We start from the raw sequence: 12,689 nt of genomic DNA, 5'->3' as shown, positions 1-12,689 counted from the left end.
AAAAAGGAGACTAAGCCCCAGCGACTCTTGACATGTATTCAACTCTGGATTGTTTAGTCGTTTAGTCGTGTCTGACTCTTCGTGACCCCCTGGACCAGAGCACGCCAGGCACTCCTCTGTCTTCCACTGCCTCTCGCAGGTTGGTCAAACTCATGTTCGTAGCTTCGAGAACACTGTCCCACCATCTCGTCCTCTGTCGTCCCCTTCTCCTTGTGCCCTCCATCTTTCCCAACATTAGGGTCTTTTCCAGGGAGTCTTCTCTTCTCATGAGGTGGCCAAAGTCTTGGAGCCTCAGCTTCAGGATCTGTCCTTCCAGTGAGCACTCAGGGCTGATTTCCTTCAGAATGGAGAGGTTTGATCTTCTTGCAGTCCATGGGACTCTCAAGAGTCTCCTCCAGCACCAGAATTCAAAAGCATCAATTCTTCGGCGATCAGCCTTCTTTATGGTCCAGCTCTCACTTCCATACATCACTACTGGGAAAACCATAGCTTTAACTATACGGACCTTTGTCAGCAAGGTGACGTCTCTGCTTTTTAAGATGCTGCCTAGGTTTGTCATTGCTTTTCTCGCAAGAAGCAGGCGTCTTTTAATTTTGTGGCTGCTGTCACCATCTGCAGTGATCATGGAGCCCAAGAGAGTAAAATCTCTCACTGCCTCCATTTCTTCCCCTTCTATTTGCCAGGAGGTGATGGGACCAGTGGCCATGATCTTAGTTTTTTTGATGTTGAGCTTCAGACCATATTTTGCGCTCTCGTCTTTCACCCTCATTAAAAGGTTCTTTAATTCCTCCTCACTTTCTGCCATCAAGGTTGTGTCATCTGCATATCTGAGGTTGTTGATATCAACTCTGGATATGGGTCCTAAAATATATATATTTTTAAAATTCTGGGGTGCTAGCCCTGACTCTGAGGTTAAAGCAATGGATGGCATATCCTTCACCCTCCCTCTTGCTGTGGTTTCCGTAGCTGCTATTCTGGGGCCTTGGGAGAGAGGCATGACAGGATGAAAGCTGGGTGCGGAGGAGAAACCAGCGGCGGCTGAGAGAGGAACCAGCGGGGAGCAAAAAGTGACTCAGCGCATCTTCGCAACTCCGGCGACCCTGACTCAGCGCAAAGCAATCGGCTGTAGGGAGCCTATTCTCTTTTCATGACCATAAGAAGAGATTGTCGGATCAGAGCCAGGGGCCCATCTAATTTCAGATCTTGGTCTCACGGGGGCCAACACGCAAGCAGGATTCGAACGCAAGCCCCCCCCCTCCATTCCTGCGGTTTCCAGCAAACTGGTATTCAAAAGCACTGTTGCCTCAAGCAAGCAGCCAGAGCAAAGCCATTGTGGCTAAGAGCTGCTGATAGCCTTCTCCTCTGTGAATTTTTCCTGTGGGAGGGAGTTCCACAGTTTAACCGTCTGCCCTGGATGAACTGCAACACCAAAGCAGCTGTATTTTAAGAAGAAGCAATGTGTCAGTGTGCAACTGACTTGGGGGGAAAGGAGCCAGTCATATTCCTGAGCCTTTAGCTCATAGGTAGGCAAACTAAGGCCCAGGGGCCGGATCCGGCCCAATCGCCTCCTAAATCTGGCCCGTGGACGGTCCAGGAATCAAGTGTGTTTTTACATGAGTAGAATGTGTACTTTTATTTAAAATGCATCTCTGAGTTATTTGTGGGGCATAGGAATTCGTTCAATTCCCACCCAAAATATAGTCCAGCCCCCCACAAGGTCTGAGGGACAGTGGACCGGCCCCCTGCTGAAAAGGTTTGCTGACCCCTGTGTTTAACTACTATTATTAACTACTAGGCCTTTTACTGCCACTGCTCAGGAATCCAAAGAAACCCAAAAATAATTGCAGTGGTTAAAATCGGTGCAGTTCTGAAAGGCTCAGCCTGCCATTTTGATTCAAAACAGGTTGACCTGTACCCAAACTCTTTGTGACCCCCTGGACCAGAGCACGCCAGGCACTCCTGTCTTCCACTGCCTCCTGCAGTTTGGTCAAACTGATGCTGGTAGCTTCGAGAACACTGTCCCACCATCTCGTCCTCCGTTGTCCCCTTCTCATTGTGCCCTCCATCTTCCCCAACATCAGGGTCTTTTCCAGGGAGTCTTCTCTTCTCATGAGGTGGCCAAAGTCTTGGAGCCTCAGCTTCACGATCTGTCCTTCCAGTGAGCACTCAGGGCTGATTTCCTTCAGAATGGAGAGGTTTGATCTTCTTGCAGTCCATGGGACTCTCAAGAGTCTCCTCCAACACCAGAATTCAAAAGCATCCATTCTTCAGTGATCAGCCTTCTTTATGGTCCAGCTCTCACTTCCATACATCACTACTGGGAAAACCATAGCTTTAACTATATGGACCTTTGTTGGCAAGGTGATGTCTCTGCTTTTTAAGATGCTGTCTAGGTTTGTCATTGCTTTTCTCCCATGAAGCAGGCGTATTTTAATTTTGTGGCTGCTGTCACCATCTGCGGTGATAATGGAGCCCAAGATAGTAAAATCTCTCACTGCCTCCATTTCCTCCCCTTCTATTTGCCAGGAGGTGATGGGCCCAGTGGCCATGATCTTAGTTTTTTTGACTTTGAGCTTCAGACCATATTTTGAACTCTACTCTTTCACCCTCATTAAAAGGTTCTTCAATTCCTCCTCACTTTCTGCCATCAAGATTGTGTCATCTGCATATCTGAGGTTGTTGATATTTCTTCCAGCAATCTTAATTCCAGCTTGGGATTCATCCAGCCCAGCCTTTCGCATGATGAATTCTGCATATAAGTTAAATAAGCAGGGAGACGATATACAGCCTTGCCGTACTCCTTTCCCAACTTTGAACCAATCACTTGTTCCATATCCAGTTCTAACTGTAGCTTCTTGTCCCACATAGAGATTTCTCAGGAGACAGATGAGGTGATCAGGCACTCCCATTTCTTTAAGAACTTGCCATAGTTTGCTGTGGTTGACACAGTCAAACGCTTTTGCATAGTCAATGAAGCAGAAGTAGATGTTTTTTCTGGAACTCTCCAGCTTTCTCCATAATCCAGCGCATGTTTGCAATTTGGTCTCTGGTTCCTCTGCCCCTTCGAAATCTGGCTTGCACTTCTGGGATTTTTTGGTCCACATACTGCCTAAGCCTGCCTTGTAGAATTTAAAAACAAGTTATCAAGGCCTGGGCCAGTCTGTGTACACACTAAAGCACTTTCAAAGTGCCTTCTTCCCCTCAAAGAATTCTGGGTACTGTAGTTCACCCCTCACGGAGTGACAATTCCCAGCAACCCTTAAGAAACTACAGTACCCAGAATTCTTTGAGGGAAAGGATGGGCATCGGATGTGCTTTAAAGGTTATAGTGCCCAGCCCCATCAGCGTCGGAAGTCCAGATCTGCAGAAATAATCTAGGCGAGGCACTGGCTGCTGCTGCTACTGGATTGTCCTGGAAGTATCTGGAATTTTTTTTGCAAAACAGAGACAGAATTAAGGAGTGAGGTCACTTCTCCAGTTGCAGAAGGTTCAGCAAATGGGGTTCGCCATCTGCTTGAAAACGTGAGGCATCTGGAGGTGAATGTGGGAGTTTGGGGAAGGGGGGGAAAGTCATATTGTCCAGTCAGCTCATCTGACCTACTCGTGATCGCTCCTCCAGGGATGGGATGACCTCAGCAGAGAAGGGGTGAAGCAAGTTTCTTGCACCAGTCAGCAGCCCCAAATGAGGAACTTGCCTCAGAGAAAGAAAGAAAGAAAGAGAGAGAGAGAGTCAGAAAAGTGAGGAAGCAAGCAGATAAAAGTCTTGAGAGCTCCAAAGGCTCTCTCCGCCAAAGTTGTGTGGCAAAGGAACCTTCACTAAGAAAAGTGCCTATTCTCTAAGGGCAGCAGTAGCAAGCAAACACACCAGATCCCCGATCAGCAGAGGAGAACGAGAGAATCCTATTAGGGAAAGCCCTCAGCAGCGTACGTAATCTGGGAGAGGCCTGCTTATTATGCAGGCGCAGGCAGCAAAGCTTGCGTCCGCCCGCCCCCCATTGGCCGGGCTGCTGTGACGTCATGGAATGTGCACGAGCATTCTGTCTGCTCCAAATATTCTCACAGAGAACATGGTGGAGGAGAGAACTTACAGAATAATTATAATATGCAGCCATATAAGAAAATGTGGTGAAACCATGGAAGGGTGGAGGGGACGTCGCACACTAATGGAATGCTAATGGGAAAACATTGTGCAATTTGGGTTTGTTGGTTTATTGGGTAAACTGATAAATACACACATATATTTTTTTTAAAAAGAAAAAGCTGCACGTTCAGGGGGTCCCTTTCCCCATCCTTTGCCCCCCCCCCCACCGGGAAACACAACAAGCTGGCTGTACCTGGGTGGAGAGAGTGCAACTGAATGTGGGCAGCCTGAGGAACTCCCATCCACTTGAGGCCTGCCCATGAAAATTTGAATGAGAGACCAGGGTGCTGCCCACTGTTTCCAAGAACTCTTCTCGTTGTGAGACTTTTGTGGGTGAGCTGAGAGTTTGTTTGGACCCTGAGTTAGAATTCGGAGACTGAGATAATGTATCAGAAGAAAAAAATGAATTGATATTAATGTTTATATACTAGTAACTTTGTATTAATGTAACTTTTTTATACGTAACGGTGTGCATTTGTAAGATGTAAAGTTGTCTGTTGTTGCTTCAGTTTTCTGCACACCACTTAGAGATACTGTACAATGGAACCTCGGTTTTTGAACTTAAACCGTTCCGGAAGGCCGTTCAGCTTCCAAAAAGTTCAAATACCAAGGATCAATGGACTGGCTACAAAGTCAGTGGAAAATAAAAATAAAAAAGGGGCTTGAAAGTCGTTTGAAAACCGGAGCAGTTATTTCTGGGTTTTCGGCGTTCAGGAGCTGAAACGTTCCAAAACAGAGGCATTCAGGAACCGAGGTTTGACTGTATTTTCAATATATTGTGTCAAAATTAAAAGATTCAATCAACCAACCAATGTGTTATGATCTTGGCCTCCGTGTTTCATAACCACAAGCAGAATCCTCTCCAGACCAACCCTCTGTTGCCAACCAGATGCCAGAGAAAGGCAGCGTGGTGCAGCGGTTAGAGCGCTGGACTAGGACTTTGGAGACTCGGGTTCAATTCCACCGTCTGCTTGCTGTTGACTTCAGGGCTGTCTTAAGCAAATAATAATAATACAGTGGTACCTCGGGTTAAGTACTTAATTCGTTCCGGAGGTCCGTTCTGAACCTGAAACTGTTCTTAACCTGAAGCACCACTTTAGCTAATGGGGCCTCCTGCTGCTGCCGCTGCGCCGCCAGAGCACAATTTCTGTTCTCATCCTGAAGCAAAGTTCTTAACCTGAAGCACTATTTCTGGGTTAGTGGAGTTTGTAACCTGAAGCGAATGTAACCCGAGGTACCACTGTAGTAGTAGTAGTAATAATAATAATAATAATAATAATAATAATAATAATAATAATTTATACATACATACATACATACCCCAGCCACTCTGGGCAGCCTCCAACAAAATATTAAAATACAGTGGTCTGTTAAACATTAAAAGCTTCCCTTAACATGGCGCCCGGGTGCAAAGATCCGCCCGGTTGCCCAGTCCCAGGCGCACAGGAGAGCAGATTCGCCTGCCCACCTCAGCGTCTCGCTGGTTCGGTTGCCCCCGAACTCCCGGCGCAGAGCCGCCCACAGCAGAAAAGCCCGCTGCAGCGATCCAACTGACAGGTGAGCTCTTCCCCGGACTCAACTCTTGGAACCCGGACTCTTGGCCTGGCGCCCCTGAGAGCCCAGAGCCCGGGTGCCCTGCACCCCTGGGGCCTATGGGTAAGATGGCTCTGCTTGACCTTGAGCCACCAGTAACAATCTTTCAGCCTAACCTGCAACACAGGGTTGTTGTGAGGACAGAAGGAGCGGGGGAGCACCATGGATGCCCCCTCGAGATCCTCAGAGATATGTTGTTGTTGTTGCTGTTTAGTCGTTTAGTTGTGTCCGACTCTTCGTGACCCCTGGACCAGAGCACGCCAGGCACTTCTGTCTTCCACTGCCTCCCGCAGTTTGGTCAAACTCATGTTCGTAGCTTTGAGAACACTGTCCAACCATCTTGTCCTCCGTCATCCCCTTCTCCTTGTGCCCTCCATCTTTCCCAACATCAGGGTCTTTTCCAGAGAGTCTTCTCTTCTCATGAGGTGGCCAAAGTCTTGGAGCCTCCGCTTCAGGATCTGTCCTTCCAGTGAGCACTCAGGGCTGATTTCCTTCCGAATGGAGAGGTTTGATCTTCTTGCAGTCCATGGGACTCTCAAGAGTCTCCTCCAGCACCAGAATTCAAAAGATTCAATTCTTCGGCGATCAGCCTTCTTTATGGTCCAGCTCTCACTTCCATACATCACTAAAGGGAAAACCATAGCTTTCACTATACGGACCTTTGTTGGCAAGGTGATGTCTCTGCTTTTTAAGATGTTGTCTAGATTTGCCATTGCTTTTCTCCCAAGAAGCAGACATCTTTCAATTTCGTGGCTGCTGTCACCATCTGCAGTGATCATGGAGCCCAAGAAAGTAAAATCTCTCACTGCCTCCATTTCTTCCCCTTCTATTTGCCAGGAGGTGATGGGACCAGTGGCCTCAGAGATATACATGTAATAATAAATCAGTTGGAAGCATCACATGCATCGGCACTGCCCCAAAGAATTCTGGGAACTGTAGTTTGTTAAGGGTCCTGAGAACTGTGAGGGGGTCTGGCTCAGCAGAAGGCAGCTTCCTGTCTTTCACAGCCTGCATCCTCCAGGGTAAGAGGGTCCCCAAAATCCTGGATTAAGCGGTAGCTGCCAGTGATGTCACGGGCACTAGCCAATAGGTGCCGATGGGAGCAGCTGCTAACCGCTGGACCTAGTGGGGGTAGCCAAGGAGGATCCTGTTTTTTGCTTTCTCCCCATCCTCCTCTCTTACAGAGATATCTTAACTGGACATTTAAGCAATGCAGAAGTAAATATCTCTGAAGGGCTCTGACCCACCTTGCTCTAGTGACCAGCTGACCGTTGCAAACGATACGCTAGGAACAGCTGGATTTGTGTTTTTCTCCAACGACAAGATATTGCAGCTTCTGAATGGAAGCCTACCAAAGGAGGGGATATCTGGATTTCCTGCCTCCCCAAGAAAGCTAGTGATCTCCTGGACAAAACTAAACAGGCTCTAGAGTAAAAATGTGGGTTTTTTCCCCTAGGCAGGCAGTGCCACCTGGTGGCCTGAGTCAGCACAGCACAGAAAGAGATCATACAGGGCTGTCTGATATACAGTGTACTGTTCTCAAATGCCGAAAACCCAGTAGTAATTGTTTTGGTTTTTGAACGTTTTTCAGAAGCCGAACATCCGATGCAGCTGTCGGCTATTGTTTCCGGGGCGCCTGCACCAGTCGGAAGCCGCACCTTGGTTTTCAAACATTTCAGAAGTCAAATGGACTTCCGGAACGGAATAAGTTTGGCGCTTTTGTTTTTGCTATTTATTTTGCATTTTTGCTTTTGAGGCTTTTTCGATTCATTTGTTGTTCTGACTGTGTGGAACCCAGTTCAGCTACCAACTGATTGATTGTCTGACTATGGAAATGGATAAAAGCCCCCCATCCAAACAATGACTATTCATCAGGGCAGGTAAGAAAAAAAAAGTTAATTTTAATTTTTATCATCTATAATACTCTTATTTATTTTATAGTACAGTACATTGTTTATTGCTTTCATTTTATGGATCAGTGGCCTTGCTAGATAGTAAAATTCATGTTAAATTGCTGTTTTAAGGGTTGCTTTTAAAACTCTGGAATGGATTAATCCGTTTTGCATTACTGTCTATGGGAAAGCGCGCCTTGGTTTTGGAACGCTTTGGTTTTGCAACGGACTTCTGGAACCAATTAAGTTTGAGAACCAAGGCACCACTGTAGAGCATTCCTCCAATTTTGAAGATTAATTATTTCTCACTGCTCTTTGCATGTGCTCAGAGGCTCCTTCTACATTCTTCCCACCACTGACCCTAACCCACCCGTGGTCTGTTGTGTGGAACAGACAGCTGGTAAAGACAGACGGCTGTCACTCTTCAGACCAACTTTCTAAAGAGCCACTAAGTCACCAGAGGTGAGCAGAAACTGCCTCTAGGCGACCACGCAGAGGACGTTTTACAGAAGGTTGTTCCTGTTATTCCTCAGAGGCCTCCATCAGTCTATATGTTAGCAGGCAGACCGACACATTTTTGTCATGTTCACGAGCTGAGCATGTCCACAGTGTGATGCGGCAGCAAAAAAAAGCTAATGCCATTCTAGGCTGCATGAACAGCAGTATAGTGTCCTGGTCAAGGGAAGTCATAGTCTCACTCTATTCTGTCTTGGTCAGGCCACACCTGGAGTACTGTGTCCAGTTCTGGTCACCACAGTTCAAGAAGGACACTGACAAACTGGAACGTGTCCAGAGGAGGGCAACCAAAATGGTCAGAGGCCTGGAAACGATGCCTTATGAGGAACGGCTAAGGGAGCTGGGCATGTTTAGCCTGGAGAAGAGGAGGTTAAGGGGTGATATGATAGCCATGTTCAAATATCTAAAAGGATGTCACATAGAGGAGGGAGAAAGGTTGTTTTCTGCTGCTCCAGAGAAGCGGACACGGAGCAATGGATCCAAACTACAAGAAAGAAGATTCCACCTAAACATTAGGAAGAACTTCCTGACAGTAAGAGCTCTTCGACAGTGGAATTTGCTGCCAAGGAGTGTGGTGGAGTCTCCTACTTTGGAGGTCTTTAAGCAGAGGCTTGACAACCATATGTCAGGAGTGCTCTGATGGTGTTTCCTGCTTGGCAGGGGGTTGGACTCGATGGCCCTTGTGGTCTCTTCCAACTCTATGATTCTATGATTCTATGAATACTGTGTCCAGTTCTGGGCACCACAATTTAAGAAGGATATTGACAAGCTCCAGAGGAGGTTGACCAAATGATCAATGGCCTGGAAACCAAGCCTGATGAGGAATGGTTGAAGGAGCTGGGTATGTTCAGCCTGGAAAAGAGGAGACTGAGAGGAGAGATGATAGCCATCTTCAAATATCTCAGGGGCTGTTTTCTCCTGCTCTGGAGGGTAGGACAAGCAGAGGTTGGAGGGGCATCTGTCATGGACTCTTTAGTTGAGATTCCTGCATTGCAGTGGGGTCAGACTAGAGCACCCCTGGGACCCCTTCCATCTCTGCCATTCTATGAGATAAAAATAAATAAAAATTATCTGCAGGCAGAAAACAAATACAGTCATGCCTCCGGTTACAGACGCTTCAGGTTGCGTTTTTTCGGGTAACGGACCCGCTGAAACCCGGAAGTACCGGAACAGGAACGGACAACTTCTGGGTTTCGGCGGTCGCACATGCGCAGAAGCGCTAAATCGTGCTTTGCGCATAAGTGCCGAATCGCAACCCGCGCATGCGCAGGCGCGCCACTGCGGGTTGTGAACGTGCATCCCGCACGGATCAAATTCGCAACCTGAGCATCCACTGTACCTATAACATGACCCCAGCTCAGGCTCCATAAAAGAGGGAGCATGGAAGGTGGTATTGCCTAGTGGGCGTGGTTCAAAAAGGGGCGGGGCCACAAGATCAAGAGTCAGGGCTTGACCCTGCACAGAACACTCACGCCTACTGTGGAGAAAGTATACAACACAGTACCTTGAGAAATCGCCCCGGAAAATTAGTATGTACTTATTTTTCCCTAGAGAGGGCCAGATACATACTGTATTTTTTGCACCATAACACTCACTTTTTTCCTCCTAGAAAGTAAGGGGAAATGTCTGTGCGTGTTATGGAGCGAATGCCTGTGGGTGGCGGAGGGGATCTGCTGCAGTCGTGAGCAGAGGATCCATGGTTCCCCTTCCTTCCCTCCTCCGTGGCTCGCTTTGAAACAGCAAAGCGGGAGAAGAGCCGCTGAGTGAGGAGGAGAGAGAGACAGAGAGCCTGCTTGCTTTAAAGGAGCAAAGCGGGAGGAGAGGGGAGCCGCTTACACGAGTGTAAGCGGCTCCTGTCCGGTTGGCTCCTTTAAAGCAAGCAGGCTCTCTGTCCCTCTCTCCTCCCCACTCAGCTCGCTAAATAGCATTATTAGCAGCATCTTTCTGCACACACCCCATGCGTGCTCCTTGTCCCTTGAGTGCTTTCCCTTCCCTTCCCACTTAAAACGTGGTTACAAAGCACGGATCCACATGGATCCCTAGGATTTTTGCACTGGGTCACCCCAAATTCACCATCAGATCAAATAGCATGTCCATGGCTACATCTTGCACCAAAAAAATCACGCACCCACTGTTGCCTGGGGCCGCAGTGGTGCAAAAACGTGGTTACAAAGCATGGATCCACATGGATCCTCAGGATTTTTGCATTGGGCTACTCCAAACTCACTGTCAGATCACATGTCTGTGGCCACAGCATGAACCACAAAAATCATACATCCACTGTTTCATTTAGAATTTTTTTTTCTTGTTTTCCTCCTCTAAAAACTATGTACGTGTTATGGTCTGGTGCGCGTTATAGAGCGAAAAATACGGTAGTACATAGATTAAATCTATCATCCTGGTCTTCTCTCGGTGGTGCAACTAACACACTGGTGCATTTGGGTTTACCTTCATCCCACAAATCACCATTTCCAACTTAAAGACTGCTGTCCACTGATGAATTAATATTCTCAGTGCCTCCCTGGTGGAGATATAAATCTAGGTTTGGGGCGAGGACTCTTTGGTGCAATAGCCCCAGCAGAGATTTAAAATCACAAAACCCGCAGCAAAGTGTGGGAACATGGGCTGCTAGACCTTTAGAACAGCCCCTTCCAAGCTCTTCCAAAGTTCCTCTGTTCTTCTGTACTGAAAGATACCACACCTGTGGTACGGTCAAGATGGTTTTACTTACAAAGTTCTCAAAGGTCAGATTCCTGTGCTGCTCTATACAGCAGCAAGAAAACCCAGGCAGCAAAACTTAGCATCATAGAATTGTAGAGTTGGAAGGGTCATCTAGGCCAAACCCTGAAGTTACAGAAATGAGTTTAAATGTTCCTAAGTGGAACAACTGATTGGTTCAAAACTGGGAAAGGAGTACGGCAAGGCTGTATATTGTCTCCCTGCTTATTTAACTTACATGCAGAATTCATCATGCAAAAGGCTGGGCTGGATGAATCCCAAGCCGGAATTAAGATTGCTGGAAGAAATATCAACAACCTCAGATATGCAGATGACACAATCTTGATGACAGAAAGTGAGGAGGAATTAAAGAACCTTTTAATGAGGGTGAAAGAGCGCAAAATATGGTCTGAAGCTCAACATCAAAAAAACCAAGATCATGGCCACTGGGCCCATCACCTCCTGGCAAATAGAAGGGGAAGAAATGGAGGCAGTGTTTATCTAGAATGTATAACTTGTTGCTGAAATGGAGTACACAGGATGAAACAGTCAAATCGGCTATGATCAAGTGGGCACAGGATGTTGGGCACAATATCATGTCAGCTGACTGGGAATGGTTATGGAACACTGGTATCAAATTCACGGCATGTAATGCCTTAAAGGAAAATATTATGAAAATGGTTTACAGGTGGTACATGACTCCAGTCAAGCTGGCAAAAATTTATCATTTGCCCGATAATAAATGTTGGAAATGTAGAGAGACTGAAGGCACCTTCTATCACCTCTGGTGGACGTGCCCGAAGATTAAGGCTTTCTGGGAAATGATCTATAATGAAATGAAAAAGGTACTTAAATGTACTTTTCCTAAAAAGCCAGAGGCCTTTCTCTTGGGCATTGTTGGCCAATTGGTGTTAAAAGGGGATAGAACTTTTTTTATGTATGCTACAACAGCAGCAAGAATACTCATCGCGAAGTATTGGAAGACACAAGATCTACCCACTCTGGAAGAATGGCAGATGAAAGTGATGGACTATATGACATTGGCTGAGATGACAGGCAGAATCCGTGACCAACGAAAGGAGACGGTGGAAGAAGAATGGAGAAAATTTAAAAGCTACCTTAAGGACTATTATAAACTTAATGAATGTTAAAGTGTTCTGGTTTTTAGAAATAAAGGGATACAGTGATATAAGGTCAGAATATAGAGAGGACTAAGATGACAGAGGTTGGAAGTAACAATTGGGAGTTGCTAAAAATTATGGACATCGGGATGCAGAAAGGGGGGGGAAGGGGAAGTCCAAGAAAAGAGGTTTATGAAAATATGTTATGAAACTATACGTGTATGTTTGTCTCTTTAAGTGTTTGTTTGTTATTTAAAAACTTTGTAAAACCAATAAAAATTCTATATATAAAAAAAAAAGAAATGGAGGCAGTGAGAGATTTTACTTTCTTGGGCTCCATGATCACCGCAGATGGTGACAGCAGCCACGAAATTAAAAGACGCCTGCTCCTTAGGAGAAAAGCAATGACAAACCTAGACAGCATCTTAAAAAGCAGAGATATCACCTTGCTGACAAAGGTCTGTATAGTTAAAGTCATGGTTTTCCCTGTAGTGATGTATGGAAGTGAGAGCTGGACCATAAAGAAGGCTGATCGCCAAAGAATGGATGCTTTTGAATTCTGGTGCTGGAGGAGACTCTTGAGAGTCCCATGGACTGCAAGAAGATCAAACCTCTCCATTCTGAAGGAAATCAGCCCTGAGTGCTCACTGGAAGGACAGATCCTGAAGCTGAGGCTCCAGGACTTTGGCCACCTCATGAGAAGAGAAG

At 46.5% G+C, this 12,689-nt stretch overlaps 1 long non-coding RNA gene across 2 annotated transcripts in view; it reads right to left on the bottom strand.

Annotated features, from left to right (window-relative positions):
* Positions 1-4,158: 4,158 nt before the first annotated feature.
* Positions 4,159-12,689, bottom strand: part of LOC309518149 — an 11,950-nt gene continuing 3,419 nt past the window's right edge. The window contains exon 3 of one of the 2 annotated variants that reach the window (XR_014213363.1): positions 4,159-5,130. This is a non-coding gene — a long non-coding RNA (uncharacterized lncRNA). The remainder of the gene's footprint in view (positions 5,131-12,689) is intronic. The other variant, XR_014213364.1, reaches the window with a different exon arrangement.

This window comes from Podarcis vaucheri (genome assembly GCF_965113315.1).
Source record: "Podarcis vaucheri genome assembly, chromosome: 13".
NCBI lineage: Eukaryota > Metazoa > Chordata > Lepidosauria > Squamata > Lacertidae > Podarcis > Podarcis vaucheri.
The sequence above is the reverse complement of the archived record's forward strand: the minus strand, read 5'-3'. Positions and strand labels throughout refer to the sequence as shown.